Source organism: Grampus griseus (assembly GCF_964374135.1).
Source record: "Grampus griseus genome assembly, chromosome: 3".
Taxonomy (NCBI): domain Eukaryota; kingdom Metazoa; phylum Chordata; class Mammalia; order Artiodactyla; family Delphinidae; genus Grampus; species Grampus griseus.
In genome coordinates, this window is record NC_139019.1 from 49,304,478 (window position 1) to 49,321,174 (window position 16,697).

Genomic DNA, 16,697 nt, shown 5'->3' on the forward strand with positions numbered 1-16,697 from the left:
GAAAGTCTCTAGGTAAGGGACTTAGCGTACCAGCTAGGCAAGTCAGTTAGCTGAACTGAAGTCTTAGTTTCATCAAGGATTCTTGTCTCTGCCTATTTTCATCAGTTGATATGAGTCTCAAAGGAAACAAAGTTCTTTGATAGATATGAAAGTGCTTTAGGAACTGAAATTCTCTCTCTAAATGTAAATGGTGCCATGTATTACAAATATAATCTGGTGATTATGGAGTGCCTTTTCCCTATGAACACAGACTATAAATTAACCCGTTTTCTAGGGCCATGAAACATCATATAAAGCATAATGGCGTGCTCATTTCAGGTCTGGCACATTAGGATGTTCTTTACGATGGTACTAATCTTTCTCCCAAGGTTATTCTGGCCTAATATAAAAGTTATTGAAGTAATATTAGAATTACCTGGGAAGTTTTTTAAAAATGAACTTTATTGATGTATGATTTACATGTTATAAGCTGCACTGGGGTACCTTTCAAAAAATTCCTGCTCTGGGCCTCCACCTGCAGAGATGCTGATTCAGTTGGCCTGGGGTAAGCCCAGGGCCTCAGGACTTTGTAAATGCTCCCCAGGGATTTCTCATCTGTAGCCTGGGTTGCAAAGCACTGATATAGACAACATCATTATTCACTAAAACCACCTCCTCAACGAAATGGGCGTGTTGCTAACAGGTGATAGCATCTTACTGAAAATGTGTCATTAACCTGGGGAGTTGCCATAATGGAGATCTTCTCTCAAGTATCAGGAACAGATCTTTAGTGTGTCTTTTGACGTTTATGTCCAAAGAGCATGAAGCAGCATGGAAGTATTTATTTTTCAGAGACTGTGTCCCACAGAGAATGAGGTGCTGATGCCATGATTTCTTTAGACCAATGGAAAAAGAGGTACTTAGTACTTCAGTGTGGCAGACAACTGTCAAGGCAGTACAGAGATGTGGAGGAGAACCAGTCCTGTTACCATACATCTGCTTCTCACTTATCCCACTCCATGCCTAAATGAGCAGAGGTCCGGGAAGTGTTTGGGAAGAGAACTGTTGGTGCTGGCCCAGTAGGGAATAGTGTGTTGAGGCTCATCCCTCTTCCCCCGTGGCGAGGATGCTTGTGGAATAAGAGCAGCCCCAGGAGAATCTTTCATAAAGATTTGTGATGCCATGGAAGGGTAGATTGGCACCTCGTTTTCCTGTTGGATATCCTCTAAGCAATATCCAATTGGGGAGTGGAGAGAGAGGGCATGGCTGAGAGAGGACAACAGCAGAGAAGCCTGGACTCCTACTGATGGTGTAGCAATGAAATGGGGTTGCCCAAGTCAAGTGGAAGCCAGAGAAGAAAGCAGGCCTTGAGACATCTGTCTTCTCCCAAGTTGAGGGGACATCAGGTAGGGTATGAACAGAAAAAGGAGTCGGGTGTGTCCCCAGGCCAGGAAGGTGTTGAACTGGAGCCAGAATTCCCATCCAGGGGAATTACATGCTGGAGAGGCCCCCCAGGGCTCTGCTGGCATCCTCACACATGTGCCCTATACGAGGGCCAGCTTATATTGTACCAGGGTCATTGCAACAAGTCAGTCTCAGCCAGAGAAGTGATGACAGCAAAGGAAGATGGCAATGGTGACTAAGAGTCATGTGTTCTTCCTCTTGTTTTCTCACCTTCCCACCTCTCAACATCATAGTAAAGGCTCTGAAAAGGGATGGAGGAGGAGTGGTCCCAGAGGCAGAACATAATTCCCTCTGCTCCAAGGAAAGGGAGGGGCAGCAGGGGTCCTGTCCTCTTTGCTTAAGATTCTCTAGGTAGGGGGAGGAACTGTCCTGGCTTGCCCAGGATCAAGGGTTTCCCAGAATGAGGGGCTGTCAGGGCTAAAACTGGACAGTTCCAGGTAAATTGGGATGGTTGGTCATCCTACCACCAGGCCTCAAGAATGGCTTATAACAGGGGTGGGGAAAGTTTTGAGTGAGATTAGTTTTGGATTTTTAAAATAGACAATTTTTTAAATTGTGAAATACAACATACATTAAAAAGTATATAAACTGTAATGTACAATTTAAAAAATAAGGAAATGAACACCCATGTACCCAGTATCCCATTTAGGAAGTAGAGCATTATATGTATCTTAGAAGTTCCCTGTATGACCCTCACTGTAGCATTCTTCCCCTTTCCATGTCAGAGGTAACCACTATCCTGATTTTTAATCAGTCCTTGATTTACTTATGGTCCAGCCACCTATGTATTATTCTTAAAATGTTTAAATTTGCCTTATTTTGAACTTAATATAATTGAATCATACCATATGTATTCATCTATGACTTGTCTCTTTGGCTCAAGTTATGCTTTTGAGATTTCTCTAGGCTTACGGTTTATTCATTTTCAATGCTGTATCAAATTCCCTTTTGTGAATATTTATTATTTTTCTGATGTGCACTTTGTTGTTCCTAGTTTTTTCTAATACAAACAGGGCTGCTACGTACATGTTTTCCGGTGCACATGTACTTTATTGTATATATTTAGAATTAGAATTGCTGCATCATAGGGTATGTACATGTTAGACTTTACTAGACCATCCTAAACCCTTCTTCAATATGGTTGACTACTTTGCACTCCCAACTAGAGTGTGTGACAGTTCCCATTGTATTACATTCTCTCCAACATTTGGTATTTCTGGCTTTCTAATTTTTGTTAATCTGGTGTGAAATGGTATCTCATTATGATTTTAATTTGCATTTCCCAAATTAAGAATGAGTTTAATTTAAATATCTTTCATGTTAAAATTCAATATATTGTGTTTTCTGTTTGCTGAAATACTTGTTCATAGTCTTTGCTATTATTATATTTGGTTTTGTCATTTTCTTATTGATTTATGGGAGTTCTTTACATATTTATGTAGTTCTAATCCTTGTTAGTTATATGGGTTGCAGAGATCTGTGGTGTGGTTTGAGTGTGACTTGCGTTTTCACTCTTTTTGTTGGTGTCTTTCAATGATGGAAACTACAAATCTTGTTACCAAAAATACTTCCATACCCCAAGGTCATAATGATATTTTCTATCTTTGGAAATTTTTGAACATTCTGCATTTCACACTGAATTGTCTTTTTTTTTTTTAACATCTTTATTGGGGTATAATTACTTTACAATGGTGTGTTAGTTTCTGCTTTATAACAAAGTGAATCAGTTATACATATACATATGTTCCCATATCTCTTCCCTCTTGCGTCTCCCTCCCTCCCACCCTCCCTATCCCACCCCTCCAGGCTGTCACAAAGCACTGAGCCAATAATTCACCTGGAAATGATTTATTTTGTATGTGTGTGGTGTGAGGTAGAGATATGATTTAATTTTTCTAGATATGTAATTAATACATATATATTTTTTCTATATATAACATATAACATATAATACACATTAATCTATAATACTAATATATGAGTAATATAAGTATCTCAACATCAGTTATTCAGTAGTTCATTGTTCCTATATACCTGCTCTGCTGTAAAATGGACACAGAAGTAGTCCCTTCTTATTAATTAAAGGTTTTTCAAGATTGAATGTTTAAAGCTTTATTGATGAATAATTGACAAATATAATTGTATATATTTAAAGTGTACAACTATGATGATTTGATATACATATACACTGTGGAATGATTACCAAGATCAAGGTAATTAACACATCCATCACCTCACAGAGTTAACTCTCTGTGTGTTTTTGTGGTGAAAATGCTTAAGATCTACTCTCTGCAGTATACTGTCAAGTATACAATACCATATTATTAACTATAGTCACCATGCTATATGTCAGATCCTCAGAATTTAGTCTTTTGAACTTGAATTTTAAGGTTTTAAAAAATATTTCTAGAACTGCAAGGTAAAGCCACCCAAGGAAGGTGATTTCTTGGTGGTATGAGAGATATTTTTAAAGCAGTGATTCACTTTCCTAAGTGGTTATAGGACTATTCAGTTATAAGTGGAATTATCTAATATGTAGCCTTTTGTGTCTGGATTCTTTCGACTAGGATAACTATTTTTTGGTGCATACAAGTTGTAACGTGTATCAGTAGTTTGCTTCTTTTTTATTACTAATAGCAATTAATATTCCATTTTATGGATATGAAATGTTTTGTTTATTCATTCCCCATCAGATGGACATTTGGGTTGTTTCTAGTTTTTGGTTGCTATAAATAATGCTGCTATAAACACTTGCATTCATGTCTCTGAGTGGACATATGTTTTCATTTCTTGGGCTACCCATGAGTGAATTGCTGGCCCAAGTATATTTATATGTTTAACTTTTAAAGATGCTATTAAACTGTTTTCCAGAGTAGTCACACAATTTCCCATTCCCATCAACAATGTATGAGGGTTTCAGGTTCTCCACATACTCAGCCAGCACTTGGTATTTTTAGTCATTTGGATTATAGCCATTCTTGTGGATGTATATAATGTTTTATGGTGGCTTTAAATAATACTTCCCTGATGACTGATGATGTAAAACATCTTTTCATGTACTTCTGACTATTTGTATATCTTATTTGATGACATTTTTATTAAAATATTTGCCCATTGTTATTCTTTTATTGAATTTTAAAGTGTTCTTTTTATATTCTAGATACAAATCCTTATCAGATATAAGGTTAACAAATATTTTCTCCTAATCTGTGCCTTGACTTCATTTTCTTTTTTCTTTTTTTTGCGGTACGCGGGCCTGTCACTGTTGTGGCCTCTCCCGTTGTGGAGCACAGGCTCCGGACGTGCAGGCTCAGCTGCCATGGCTCACTGGCCCAGCTGCTCTGTGGCATGTGGGATCTTCCCAGACCGGGGCACGAACCCGTGTCCCCTGCATTGGCAGGCGGACTCTCAACCACTGCGCCACCAGGGAAGCCCTTGATTTCATTTTCTTAATGGTATATTTTGAAAAGCCAAAATTTTACTTAGTAAGTTTGTATGTTTGTGTTTTAAACCAGACAATACAAGTATTATATATATTGCTTATACAAAGCTATGTTTCTTAAAATAATTAAGAGAAAAATATATTCATACTGTTTTATATTTAACTAAACACCATTTTCAGTATTCTTTATTTTGTCCAGTATATTCAAGTTAATGCTATTTCTTTCAGCCTGAAGGGACATCCTGTAGGTTTTCTTATAAGTTAGGTAAACTAGCAGCAAATTCTTTCTGTTTTTAACCTGTGAATATATTCATTTTACTTTCATTTTTGAAATGATAGTTTTCCTGAATATAGAGTTATTGGTTGACAGTTTTTTTTTTTTTTCTTTCAGCACTTTGAATATTTCTTCTACAGCCATCTGGTCTCCATTGTTTGCAAAGAGAAGTCAGCTGTTAACCACGTGGTTGTTTTCCGGTATGTGATGAGTCATTTTCATCTTGCTGCTTTCTTTCTTTGAATTTTATCAGTTTAATATGTTTTATCTAGGTATGGATCTCTTTATATTTGTCCTTTTTGGAAGTCACTGAACTTTATGAATCTGTAGAAAACGGTTTTTTTTTAAAACAAATTAATGCTTTCAGCAAATATTTTTGTCCACTATTTCTTCACATATTTTTTTGGCTCTTCTCTCTCTTTTTCTTTCTCCTTCTGGGATTTCCATTACATGTATGTTGGTATGCTTGATATTATCCTATTAAATTTTTGTTCATTCTTTTTAATCTTACTTTCTCTCTTTTTCTCAAACTATGTTATTTCCATTGATCTAGCATCAAGTTCCTTGATTCTTTTGCCATCTTAAATCTGCTGTTGTATCCATCTAGTAAAATTTTTATTTTAGTTATTGTGCTTCCTTGTATATAAGATTCTTTAATTCTTTGAGTGTGTTTGTAATGACCATGTTGACATCTTTGTCTGCTAAGTCCAACATTATTGTTGATTCTTATGGACTGCTTTTTTTTTTCTTTGTACGTGGTCACAATGTCCTGTTTCTCTGCATGATTCCTTTTTTGTTGTTGTTATTATTAAAAACTGGACATTGTAGCAACTCTGGATTTTAATTTTTTTCCTTATGGTTTTTGTTATTGTTGTTAGTAATGTGTTTGGACTTAAATTGTGTCAATCTGTTTCCCATGTGGTGTATGGCTATTGATGTTTCTGCTTAGTTTGTGTTATTACTATTTTTTGCAGTGTTAAGTTTGCTGCTTTACTTTGACTTTTTAAAATAACTTAATTGGAATATAAGTCACATACCATACAACTCACCTATTTAAAGTGTACAAGTAAATAATTTTTAGTATAGTCACAGAGTTGTGCAACCATAACCACAATTAATTTTAGAACACTTCATCACCTCTAAAAGAAACTCTGTATATATGATCAGTCACTCTCCATTTTCTCTTAACCTTCCCTGCCCACTGGTCCTAGGCAACCACTAATCTACTTTCTGTCTCTATAGATTTAGATATCCTAGAAAATTCAAATACATGAAATTATATAATATATGGTTTTTTGTGACTGGCTTCTTCCACTTAGAATAATGTTTTAAAGGTTCATGTATATTATAGCAAGTATTGGTAATTAACTCCTTTTGATTTCCAGATAATATTCTGTTATAGATATACCACATTTAATTAACTATCAGTGTCATCAGTGGACAGACATTTAGGTTGTTTCCCCTTTTTAGCTCTTACAAATAATGCTGCTATGAACATTTGTGTACAAGTTTTTGTGTGTACTTATGTTTTTATTTCTCTTGGATATGTACCTAGGAGTGGAATTTCTGGGTTATATGATAACTATGTTTAATGTCTTGAGAAATTGCCAGACTGTTTTCCAAAGCAGTTACCCCATTTTATAATTATACTAGTAGTGTATGAAGATTCCAGTTTCTCCACATTCTCACTAACACTTGTTATTATCTGTCTCTTTTATTATAATAATGCTAGTGGACAGCTTGTGTTATTCTTATTTTTATAGCCTGACTTCCTAGAGGTCATGTCAGTGTTTACATAGCTTAATGATAAGTCAATGATTTGGACATAGATTTTGCTCACACACCTCAAATCTGGTAAGTCTTTTACCCTCTGGTGATGGGTCTGGTTGGATATGGGTTGGGGAGTTCATTTAGTGTTCAGCCACTTATCAAGTCTGTCTTGGTTTTTATTTTATGCTTGGCTCTTTCGGAGTTCCCCTGTGTATGCACATATTTTCACAGTGATCCAGAAATTCACAGAGAGCATGTCTAGTCCTCCTATAGCTCTCTCATTTCCAGGACCTTCCCACTGAATTTCTGGTGGTCCATCATTCACCCCAACTAAAACCAATTACTCAGGCTACAGATCTGTAGATTTTTCCTACCAAGTGTGATACTTCAAGTGTCAATGTTTTTAGCAGGGCTTTTCATCACCGATCCCAAATCAGATCCTTTCTTTATGGCAGCAAACTGGCTGGTTTTCATGCTCAGCCCCACCCTGGAAAACTTTCATTCTCACTTAGTGAGCTAGGGAGTGGGGAGTGGGAGCAGTCCCAGCCACGAAGGCCCCAGATTGACACTGTTCTTACCCACATTTCTAGCAGTTTTTTATGAATAAACGTTTCTTCATTTGTTGTTTGCTTTTAGTCAATTTCCAGAGTCCTGCTATAGCCGATTTAGACAAATTTGCCATGTTATACTTATTTCTTTGGGAGTGGAATTCACTGAACTCTATAACTCCTGCTTCTATAACTTTCTAAACGTTTGTTATACTGCTCCTTTCTACCTTATTAGGTAGCTCTCATTAATTATGAGACTTTATGTTTTCTAATATAAGTATTTACTGGGATGCATATTCCCCTCATGTTTTAATACATGACATTTATATTATCATTCAGTATAAACATATTCTAATATCCATTATGATTTTTTTCTCATTTCCTCACTGCTTAGAAAGTATTCCTATGTTTTCTTTCTAACATCTCCTTGTTATTGATTTGTAACTTAATTCCATTGGTGAAGTACACAGTCAAATTTTGGACTGTTCCATATATACTTGAAAAATAAATGTTTACTCTCCAAATGTAGTGTCTAATATTCTCTATATGTTCATCATCATCAAACTTGTCAATTATACTGTTTAAATCACCTGTACCCTTCCTGATTATATTTTTCTTGTTTGATAAAAAAGAGAAAAGTCTGTGAAAAATCCCCCAATATGATTTCCCCTAGTATTTTTATCAGTTTTTGTTATTATCTACTGTAAGACCATGTTATTAGGTTTGCATGAGTAAACTGAACATTTTATTATTATGTAGCAACCATCTTTAATTCTGGTTTTATATTTTGTCTTAAAGTTTGTTTTTTTTTGTTATTAGTATAGCTACATCATTTTTTGGTTAATATTTGCCTGGTATATTGTTATGAGTTTTCTATTTGATTATTATGCTTTTTCTTCTTTTTTTCTTTACACATTCTTTTGGAATTTTTTTTCTCATTCTGTCTAATCTCTCTTTACTGTTTGAAATGTATGTAGTCCATGTGTATTCTTTTAGTAGTTATCCTAGCTATTTTAAACCACATATGTATCATATTTAACTTAATCTGAAATTAATAAACATTGTTATTATCCTTCTGAATAATACCAGGACTTTAGGTCATTCTGATGCTCTTAACTTTAATGCTGTTACACGACCCACAGTCCCACACATCCCTTAAATCCAGGATTTAAATTCTGTGTCCTGCCTCATTTTAAAGATTTTTAAAGAGTAGGTTGGATTTGCAATGTTCTCACTTCTTTTCAGCAGTTTCAACAATTGGAATAGTAATGGTGAACTTTAAAATGGAATGAGGAGAAACCAGTTCTGATCTCCCCACTGCTGATATTCAGCTACAAGGGGAAAAATATTATTCTGTTCAGTTCTGATGTGTTTATTAACTTGCCTTTCCCATTTGCTTACTCCCATTTCCCACTCTCTGTCTTTCTTTCCTCTCTCTGTGGAAGCTCTCTGTATTTCTTTGACTTTTTTTTTTTGTGTGTGGTACGTGGGCCCCTCACTGTTGTGGCCTCTCCCGTTGCGGAGCACAGGCTCCGGACGCGCAGGCTCAGTGGCCATGGCTCACGGGCCCAGGCGCTCCGCGGCATGTGGGATCTTCCCGGACCGGGGCACGAACCCGTGTCCCCTGCATTGGCAGGCGGACTCTCAACCACTGCGCCACCAGGGAAGCCCTCTTTGACTTTTTAATGATACAGATTTATAGGGGTTCTTCAGTGGGCTGTCAAATATATTTTCTTTCTCAAGATCTGAAACATTTCAAAGTAGTTGCTACACAGCACAAATACTGTTTCTATCCTTATAAGGATGATGATAATAAAAATTATACTTTCAACCTTTGTTTTGCTTTTCCTCTGAAGTGTTTCACATGCTAATTATTTCAGGTTAGTTGAACTATCTAGGTCTCCTTAACAGAGTGACACATAAACTTGATGTTGAAATGCACATTGAAAATAAACAAAGACTTGATTTCCAACTTATTGCTGTCCCCCTACACCCTCCACCACACCAGCATTTACTGATTACAGTTCTCATCTACATCTGAACATGTCATGCCTTTCTGTCTCATGGGCACTCCCAGCTCTTGAATTCTCTCTCCAAATGCTTCCATAAAAATTACATTTTGAGGCATTCATGCTAAACATCAAAGACGTTCACCCACTCCAGCTGTCACCAAAAAGCATTCACCAACAATGCTTTCACCAACAATGCTTTTAAATGCCAGTCAAGGCATGAAAGAACAAAGTATAAGGCATTTTTCTGGGACTCATAATGATAAAAGTTAAAGCATCCTATTGATATTCATCAAGGATGTAACACGAGGTAGAGTTTTTACATGCAAATGAGAAAGGTGCTTAGAAAAACAAACTGTGCTTTGGAGCCAGCTTTTGAAATTAAGGAAGTTGGAGGCAAAGAAAGTTTTTAGAAAATTACTTTAGAATTTGTGAATTTTTACCAATACATTAAAGAGATGAAAGCTGTGCACATCCTGTGATTAAATCAAGGCTCAAGGGCTCATAGTTTGAACTGGTTTGGAAAGTATGATCTGAATTTAGAGATGTGATCACCATCACCTGTTTTCCCTCTTCTCTTCCTTCCTCCTTATACTCTTTTAAACTCCCTTCATCACAATAACTGTTTGTGTTGATGGAATCTGGTTACTCAAAAAGGAGAGTGACATGTCTTGTGCCTTCAAGACAAGATCCACATCTTTGTCGACAAGAATGTTGCTGGAAGGTTATATATGACTTTAGAGGCCCTTGGCATCATCAGCCATTAATAATGACAACAACACAACAATAACAACAAACATGCATATAACACTTTCTCTGTGTGAGGCACAGTATTAAGTATTTTATATATATATTATTTTATCCTTAACACAACTCTGTATTACTGGTGGGGAAACTGAGTAACAGAGAGGTGATGTTACTTGCCTGTAGTTGCTGAGTAGCAGACTCAGGAAGTAAAGTGGATGATCTGACTCTCAGGGTTCAGGCTCTCACTCTCTATTTTACACTGCCTACAGATTTTTTTAGAAAAGGTTTTTATGGAATGTCAACTGAAAAAAGTGCCTAATGTGAGAGTTGTGAGTTAAGTTGTATTGGGACAAAATGAAGACTATAGGCTGGGAGACAGCGTCTCTGATAGCTCTAAGGAACTGCTCCAAAGAGGCAGGGGGGAAGGTCAGTATTATGTATGATTTTAGTGAAGGGGGGACGTGCAGTCAGGCACACATTTGGGCAGAGGCTTGCGGCTAGTCATGAGGAGCAGATCTTACCATTGATGATTTTAGTGCTTTTCTAGATATGAGGAGATATAAGAACTTGGGCTCATAAAATCTTCTCCTGAAAATATCTAACGATTTGAAAGCCTGTTCTGCCAGTTTTTCCCAGGACACAGATTGCCTTATTCCTGATCTCCACCCTGAACTCCTTTCAGGGTGTGTTGAAGGTCAGTGGCTGCAGTGACTGGTGACTTAATCCTTGTAGAGGCAGATGGCAAGTGCCAATTTTTAGATGGCAGGAAGGCGCCATAGCCTATCTGAGACTGAGAATTTGGCAGTGTCAAAAGGTCTACCACCCCAGATTAGGGTGTCATTGCGTCATGCCACACCGCTACAAGTTCCCCTTGCCCACACTCATCTTCTCAGTCTCTGAATTCTAGAAGTTACTTTCTGCATTCCTTAAATATTGGTGGGATAGAATCTATTTGAATAATCTGTTTTTTGTTTAACTGTATTTTGGACCTGCTTTATCTTTCTACTTAGACTATAACATCTGGAGGCCAGAGTCTATGTCTTATATTTTTATATTGTCACCAATCTCTAGCACAGTCCTTTTGCCTAGGAACTATTTATGTGCTGTATTGGTACATAAATGAGAGTAGTAATTAAAAAACTAAGATGGAAAGATTGTCTGAATACCTAGAAGAGGAGAATTCAACCTAAAAAGGGGGTGGGGATGGGAAAGGAAAAAAAATGCAAAGAAAACAAAGAAAGAAGCTACTAAGTTCCAAGCAGGAGTATTTCAGACTAGGGAAATGGTAGGATGAATTAACCTGACAGTCAGAATTCTTTCTAGTGGAAGGAGAGACAAAGCTGAACTTGGGTTTTCTCTGTGATTATATTTCCTCTTGTGTATATATTGTGCCCACATATCTCCTCATCCCTACAATAAAGTCATTTTTTCTGTATTCAGAAAGACCAGCCTGACAGTTTATTGCTGTCATAAAGGGTCACCATGAAGATGAAGAGAAGGATCTATAAGAAGATGGCTACATTCTAAGGTCAAAGTCACAAGGAAAATCCAAAGCTCTTAGAAATAGCAGCCAAATTAGGCAATTTGCTAAGCTTGTATGTTTTGTTCCAAGAAAATTCCTCCACAAAACCTGAAATCATCTGACAGGGGAGTACCCTGGCAACATTAGCAGACAGCAAAACTCATTACCTTATATTGATACTTTTATCATTGTATCAGACTAAAATGGAAGCTTGTTTTAATAAGAAAGATGAAAAATTTGAAAACATCTGAAAGTTCCAAGTCAAGTTTGGAGGAATGATGAAAACTTGGTCAAACATAGAGTTATAAGATTTTGCAGAGACTAGGTAAGATTTTAATTTGATGTACATTTCTGTGCTATTAATTTTAATAGTACACTTTAAATAAATTTAATTGAATGAAACATCTGTTTTTTAGTTTTAGTCTAATATTCTTCCATAAGTTACATTTATAGGCAGTATTAAGGAGTTTGCTTTTTCTCTAATAATACTGTGTTTCTCTCTCCAGACTTCCCATTCAATTTTGCTATTTTTCTCTCTATTTCTGAAGTAAGCCATTTTAAGCAAGCCTCCTTTCTTCTGGGAGACAGTTGTTCCAAGATAAACACAATTAATTCACTAATTTCCTTCATAGTCTAATTCGCAATGGTTATCAGATTAATCTGAAATTACCTGGAAAGAGTTCATAGAATAGTTTCAACAAACATGAACTTTCAGCAAAGTAAAATTTTCCTCTGAATATTTTAAACTCACTTATCATATGAAGATTCTAACTGCAGCTCTTAACGTTGCTGCTTATAATGGCTCAAAAATCTAACTCAAAGTTTTTCTTCTTTATGAAACACTTTATGCAAATGTTTCTTTGAAACCAGTTCACTGCAGCCGTAACCAGTGAACTTGTGTGTTCTGGCCTGTTTGGCAGAACTTTGTCGATGGACATTGTAGATGCTGAGGCTGTCCTTGCTTCACGGGCTTTAAGGTCATTTGCGTCATCCCCCTTCCTCTGCTTTCATACACGCTGCACAATTTTCTGATTATGTTTGGCTTCCCAAATAGATTTTCAAAGAGAATGCACTCGTTGATGAGTGACCCTGGGTATTGAGTCCACTTTTTCTCGTTAGCATTTTGGTGAAGGCAACAGTCTTTTCTGAGTTTGGTTAACATAAGAGAATGATGTCAGTCCCTTAGAAAATGATGAACTCCGGGTACACTGGCAAAATAATTTTAGACTATAAAAACTGGACTTCACCAAGGAAATGCCACTCTGCTGAGGTCTCCCTAAGGGACCACCTCGTTACACCAGGTAGCATATTGCCCTCAGGCTGTGTAAATGCTCCGTGGGTGTGGTTTGCTGCCATGTGTTGAAAGATTGGCTTCCTCACACAACGGGGGTGTCTTACTTGACTCTCTCTCTTCCTGGTCAGCCAGATCGTGGAGGGGGGAGGGTCTTCTTATTCGGCTACTTCCTTCCTGGGAAATGCAGAGCAGAAGATGGTCTTGGTCCAGCTTCATGGAATAATTCCACCATCCTATACAGCTTTCCCTTTTGCCTTTTTCCAATCTTATTTTTCAGAGATGAGCCACATACTGTCTACATGTTGACCCTACAATGCTGCAAATATTACCTTAATAGTTTATGTAATATCACAAAAGAGAGACATGAATTACCTGTTGTAATTTGTTAGGTGCAGAATGACATATATAAAGTTTCTACTTAAGGAAATACTGATCACTCATTAGTCATTTGCCATGCCTAGATATGGATCCTTTATTCATGAGGTCTTATGAATATATTCCCTCCCTTCTGTTTCTAATGATACCTCATAGTCCAGGTCCTCACTGGCTTTTGGACTATTGACTATTGCAGTAGTCATCATATTATTTTTTAAATTCCTTTTGTGCTACATGGGTATTGTCATATGAGCTTTGGCCTGGGAACCAGGAGATACAGGCCATGAATAAATGTGCTTATGAATAAGTCAGTCACCTACCCGGACCTCAGTTATTTTTAACATAAAAGAATGGGGATAGACTACAATGTTTTCAGAAGCCCTTGCTGCACCAAAAGTATTGCCCTGTCAATACTCTAGCCCTCACCTTTGCCCTAAAGTCTCCAGTGGCTCTTAATTCTGTTTTGTTTTGTTTTTTTTTTTTGCGGTACGCGGGCCTCTCACTGTTGTGTCCTCTCCCGTTGCGGAGCACAGGCTCCGGACGCGCAGGCTCAGCGGCCATGGTTCACAGGCCCAGCCGCTCCGCGGCATGTGGGATCTTCCCGGACCGGGGCACGAACCCGTGTCCCTGCATCGGCAGGTGGACTCTCAACCACTGCGCCACCAGGAAAGCCCCCTCTTAATTCTTTATAGAAGGAACTTCAGGATCTTAGGCCTTTATATTCTGGGCAAACCTCATTTAAAATATGTTTCCCCTATTTGATCTCATTTTACTGACGGTTTTGCACACACGGTTTGCGTGAATGGCTTCTCCCTCAGAGCTTACTGCTTCTCCCACCTCTTGCCTCCTCTGTGCTTAACTGAGTCCTACTCTTCCTTTAACATCTGAATCAGGCTCTGTAGCTATAACACGGTCCCTAAGCATCTTCCAGCACCCAGAGTGATGTGCCTTCCTTGAGTTCCCATTTGGCCTATACGTGTGTTCCTGAAAAATCATGCACTAAAAGTACCAGAACTCATGGGGAAAATTGGTTGGGAGCAGATTATTCAAAACCTATGCAACTTGTGACCAAAGCACTGATGAAAACAGGAATAATCCTTTTATACATTTTAGGATAGTTTCAAGAGACTTTAAAATTCCTAAAAAATGAAAAATACTACAGTGAATTTAGGACTTTACTTTAAAAAACGCACTTTGATGATGGGAGGGAAGATAGAATGCGAGATCCAGGCTGCTGAGTTAGGGAGATGAGCAAAATGTATGAAGATCTGGGAGGACCTGCAATAACTCTTCCAAGACAGAGTAAATGACTGAACTGAGCCAGGAGGAAGGACACGAGCCATGTGTACAGTGGCTTGCTGTACTCGGCTGTGCTAGTGTTGCGTGAGTTCAGCTGCTGATACTGGCTGGCACAAATTGGTAATGTGAGGAAACAATCATATATAAACCAGTATAACCTCTGTGCTATCCTGATATCTCTCCATTTACTCATCCCTTATAAGCTAGCTGGCATTATGGTAACAGATATTGTAGCAACAAAAATTATTCTTTTTCTTGGTTTTAGGTATTTTATGTGTCACCAGCAGATAATTTATTTTAATAATGATGAACCAGGGCTCAGGCACAGGAATTCAGGATTTCACTGGGTGCTCAGCTTGCTAATTTGTCTTCTTTACAAACCATTTCTGAAAACAATTACTTTTAGGGTGGAAATCTCCTTTACTCTCTTGCAAGTTCCTTGAAGAGTACTGTGACTGAGAACTGTTTGGATTCCCTGACTCACTGTGTTTTGACCTAGAAGGTGCTCAGTATGTTCTTGATTATTGACTGATTAACCAACACACACGTGCACGTGCTCTCACGTATGATTAGAAATAAATATTTAAGCCTTACTTCTCTAACACAGTTGTCTTTAAACCTTCATTATAAATAGTTCTCTTATCAGTCACGAATAAAATTGTGGAAATAAATAAACAAGGTTTGCATTCAGTATATGTGGAAGGAAAAACTATACAATTATCTGTATATCGAATTTGTTATTGTTCTGGTTAGAAATTAAATGTGCTCCTGAAGGAAACTGTCCATGGTATACCAGCACCTCTTCTGCCATTGTGGATCTGTAAGAAAAAAAATGCTAAGCATTTGCACAATTCTGCCCTAAGAAAATTAGAAGTGTCGATCGCAAAGGAATGAAGTAGCAGCTATTTAGAACAGTGTCTCTCCTCCACATATGTGTGCAGGATCCGGCATGCTTTCTGTGCTTAATAGCATATGGCCTTTGTGTGGGTAACTCTTCAATGAGTGTGTGATGGCGCCATCATGTACTTCGCACATGGGGTTAAATCCTTTACTGAAAGATTTTGTGCGTTGCTAATGAACGTGTTGCTAAAACTGTACTATGCCAAAAATAATCAGAATAAGAAAATACGTTTCCTCTGTCCATTTTCCAACTGAATGCTGAAAAAGTGGTCCCTCAGGGTCTCTCACACACTGTGTATAATGCAACATCTTCTAAATTGAGAGAAAGGAGAAAACAGAACACATTCTTTCAGAATCTGGGCATTTTGTTGGTGTTCCTCAGAAGCTACTTTGGTGAAAGAGAATTTGATGTCAGGGCGGGTGAAATTATTAGCTTGTCCCTCAGGGAAAGGGATACTGCTGTAGGAAACAGATGAAAGTTACTGTATGAGGCACAGGCTGCCAAGGAGGCACCTCTGATGAGCCAGGGTACTAATAAGTGACACATTCTTCTAAAATGGGACTCATGGTAAAGGGGAGCAACTGACGAGAGGTATATTTCCAGGAATACTTTGGGTTATGGAGCATGGAACCTCAGGATTCCAAATGGTCACTTGGTTTCACTGTGGCAATTAGCTACCAGCAACCAGCATCTTTTATCTGCTTGATGTGACTAAAAATTTGACACTAATTATAATGAATGACAAATATACTGAAAGTTGGAGTCCAAGGCTGAGTGCTTGAGGACCTGGTAGTTATTAATGTTATTAGCTGTTCCCAGAAGAATTAATTTCAAACGTATTAATTCTGCGGTCTTTTCTCCTCTTTTAAAAATACTAGGAGAGTGATTTCTTTTATTGGGCTCTTTTTCTCTTGTGCTTTCTAAATCTTAGGAAGTATTATCTCTTTCGATTGGAAAGCATATGACATGAGTCAGTGTAGCTTCTGTTCCAAGTACCTGTTGGTGTTTGGGGGCAGCACAGAAAAACAGTGACTCTCAGCATTCACTGTGCATCAGAATCACTTGGAAAGACT